Genomic DNA, 3970 nt, shown 5'->3' with positions numbered 1-3970 from the left:
TCCAGGTGACGGTGGGCGGTGACAGTGGGCGGTTCAAGGACGCTGTCCAGATCCAGGGTTTCAGGAAGAAACTCCCAACCTGTCTGCAAGAGGCGAACACAAGGCTGAGGGAGGAGCCAACACAAAAAAAAACAAAAAAAAAAACAAAAACAAAACAAAAAAAAAAAAACGACAACAAACCTCTCTAGTTAATAGGAAGTGTTTGGTTGGTTGGTTGGTTGGTTGGTTGTTTTTTCGAGAGAGTGTTTCTCTGTGTAGCCCTGGCTGTCCTGGAACTCACTCTGTAGACCAGGCTGGCCTCCAACTCAGAAATCCGCCTGCCTCTGCCTCCTAAGTGCTGGGATTAAAGGCGTGTGCCACCACGCCCAGCTTAATAGGCAGTGTTAACAGGCAAAGCAGGAATTTGTGACTTCAAAGACTTTCCAGAAGGAGCCTATCTGCACATCCCAGAGAGCACTGTGGTAATACCCCCATTAGACATCCTTCCATCTCCTGTCCTCAGTTAGGACACTGAGTTAGAAGACAGGGAAATTATGGAGACGTGAGAAAGGAGAGCAGTTCCTTCCCTGGTATCCTAGCTTTCTTTCTGTTGCTGTCATAAATACTGTGAGCAAAGGTAATGCGGGGGGCGGGGAGAGGCTTATTTGGCTATCGGTTACAGTCCGTCACCAAGAGAAGCCAGGGCAAGAGCATAAACAGACACTGAGGCAGAAACCATGGAAGACAGCCGCCCACTGGGTTGGCTCCTTAGAGTGGACACCTATGGAGGTAGAGGTCTGTTTGTGCCTTTGTTCACTGTTTGCTTTCTTAAACAGCCCAGGTCCACCTGCGTAGGGACAGCACCGCCTACAGAGGGCTAGTACCGCCTACAGTAGGCGGGCCCTCCTCCATCAAATAGCAATTAGGAACACATCTCACAGAGCCAATCTGATCAGGGCAGTTCTTCAGCTGTGGTTCTTCTCTGTTTGCTGGGAACTCGCTGTCAAGGTGACAACTAAAGCTAACCGTGACATCAAGAAGTCTGGCTAAAGCCTCTCACCAGAAAAAAAAAAGAAAAAGAAACCCAAAGAACAACAACAACAACAACAACAAACCAACAACAACAACAACAAACCAACAAGAATTCCTTCACAATTAAGAACCATCTTCCTCTCTTCTGGAATCTTCTAGGAATCCACCAGAAACCTAATTCTACAAAGAAAGGGCATCCACCACCCCCCCAAAAAAAAATCCCTCGAACAACTTTAATGGAATCTAGTTTTTTGTTGTTGTTGTTTTTTTTTTTTTAAAGATTTATTTATTTACTATATGTAAGTACACTGTAGCTGTCTTCAGACACTCCAGAAGAGGGAGTCAGATCTTGTTACAGATGGTTGTGAGCCACCATGTGGTTGCTGGGATTTGAACTCTGGGCCTTCGGAAGAGCAGTCGTGCGCTCTTACCCACTGAGCCATCTCACCAGCCCTGGAATCTAGTTTTATCTGATGAAGTTATCATTCCAACTGAGCGGCCCCCGAAGCCTCACAGTAATCCCAGTTGTCAAAAGAAAAGGAAATGGGGGGGGGCGGTCTTCTAAGATGTCCCTTGGGAACCACATGCACACATGCTTAATGCTAAGACAACTCACTGTGACACTCCTTCGCGGAGCCCACACTCACACTCACACTTGGGTGAGTTTCTTTTTGAATACCTCTCCTCCTTACCCCGATGTCCTAGCCTCGGATATCTTTAAAAAGATCTTCAACGCTGCTTCAAACTGCCTGTGCCTGAAATTCTTTTTGGCATTGAAGCCACCAACCCCAGTTTGGCCTGAGTGGGGGCTCCTAAGACATTAGAGGAACACTTAAGGCTATTCAGGGTGACAATGTGTAGCCCTGTCTCTGTCCCCTCAACTGCTGACAGGCGTGCTCAGAGGTGAGGTTTACGACAATTCAGCAAATGAACGTGGCCATGGTTGCGACACTAGGGTAGCACCTACGGATTCAGTGTCTGTGCCTGTGTTCACGGTTTGCATTCTTGGGCCAGAGCACCTGATGCGCAGCTTGGGGCTGGAAAGAAAATGGTTACCAGCAAATTTGCTCACTTCTATAACCCTACTGCCTAACATGGTGCATGAGTAAGAAAAATAATAATTTTTTACTTAAAAATATCAATCACAGGTGCGAACAGTGGTGACCCCTCCTCAACTAAGGACTCCTCCTCTGTCCAGGCTAAGAGACCCTAGCTACAAACCCAGGACACGCGAGGCCCTGGGTTCAATCCCCAGCGTTACAAAATAAAATAATAAACTAAAATAGATGTCAAGAATGGGGCAAGTATGTCACACGCTCCCTCTTTGGACCTCCAAGCTACAGAACCTACAAAGGAGGTGTCGGTGAAAGGTGTGAACGAGCGGGGGACAAAATCTCTTAAGTCTACAGCGACCTTCTCCAGAGTCCCTTCGAGAATAAGCAGATCCCCACTACCCGCAACAGCGGACTCACCAGCTGACCCCACCAAATACAGAGCTCACTGCGTTGGCATCTCAGAGAAGGCGGCTCACATCCCTCCCGTGGCTATAATTAAATTAATGGGAAGACCAAGGCCACCCAAGGAAAAGACTCATTTGAGGTCCATAGGAGACCCAGGGCTTGAAAGGGTGCATCCCACAGAGGGCTCCAGACGTGGTATGGGGTTGCCACCTCTCCCTCAACTCCCTCAGCCTCTGCCAGCCCCGCCCCCTCTGCCTCAGCTTCCCACCATACCCCTATTTGTTCCGCCCAATCCTTCCCTTGGATTCTATAGGCTCCGCCCAGTTCATGCCATGCACTCATTGGGCGCCACTCTACAGCCTCTGCCCACCATGCACTCCGTTAGCTACACCTCTTTAGCTGAAGCCTTTCCTCTGCTCTAAAGACCTCTTCGTTTCTCCTCCTCTGGTGGCTCTGCCCACCAACTCCCTCCTCTTCCTTTCCTCCTCTTTCCTCCTCCTCCTCCTCCTTCTCGGAACTTGTACCCTCCTGGGATCCTACCTTGCTTGGTGTGGTTCGAGCTGGTGCCACCCATATCCAGAAGTATCTGGCCCAGCTCATTGGAAAGCTGCTGTGATTGGCTGGTGCTGGGAGTTAGATCATTCACTTCTGCTCCCCTCTGCTTTGGTGGTCATCAGGCAAGGGGTGGGCTTGTAACCTGGGGTGCAGATTTGTTGGGAGACTCACCAGGGTTTCTCTGTGTAGCCCTGGCTGTCCTGAAACTCACTCTGTAGACCAGGCTGGCCTCGAACTCAGAAATCCGCCTGCCTTTGCCTCCCAAGTGCTGGGATTAAAGGCGTGCGCCACCACGCCCGGCTGACACTGGTCTTGTTGAGGGTGTAACCTGGAGACGCTGCTCTTGTTGGGGATTAGCCCAGAGACTGGAGCTAAGCTCAGGTTTTGTTGGGGAGGCAACTTGGAAACTAATGCTAAGTACCAGCCTGTTAGTCTACCTGAGTTCAAACGTAGGTCAGGTTCTTTAAAATGGAGTCTGGACTTAAAAGATTTGGCATCCCAGAGGTAACACCACACCCAGTCTAGGCAATGCAGGGCATCGAACCCAAGGCAAGCACTGGGCAAGCAGTCTACCAACTGTATCCTGGCCCTTAAATATAAATTTAAAGAATTTAAACTATACTCCAAAATGCCACAAACCTGAAGGGAGGGGCTCACAACCAAGTCTGGAGAGAGAGAAGGGAGGGAGGAAAGAAAACAGGAAGCAGGGAAGGATGGGTGGAGGGAAAGAAAAGTGAAGGGGAGGGGAGGAAGAAGAGGAAAAATGGCTTTGTTCTATGAAATACACACACACACACACACACATATATATATATAAATTTAAAAATCATTGGAACTTAACTAGAGACAAAGAAACAATTGAAACAGAAGCATTGCTCAGTTCACATTTGTCATGTTAGCCAAATGTATATTTATTACAAGATCATATATATATATATATATAT

Source organism: Mus pahari, chromosome 5, assembly GCF_900095145.1.
Source record: "Mus pahari chromosome 5, PAHARI_EIJ_v1.1, whole genome shotgun sequence".
Classification (NCBI taxonomy): Eukaryota; Metazoa; Chordata; class Mammalia; order Rodentia; family Muridae; genus Mus; species Mus pahari.
This window is presented reverse-complemented; position numbering follows the sequence as displayed.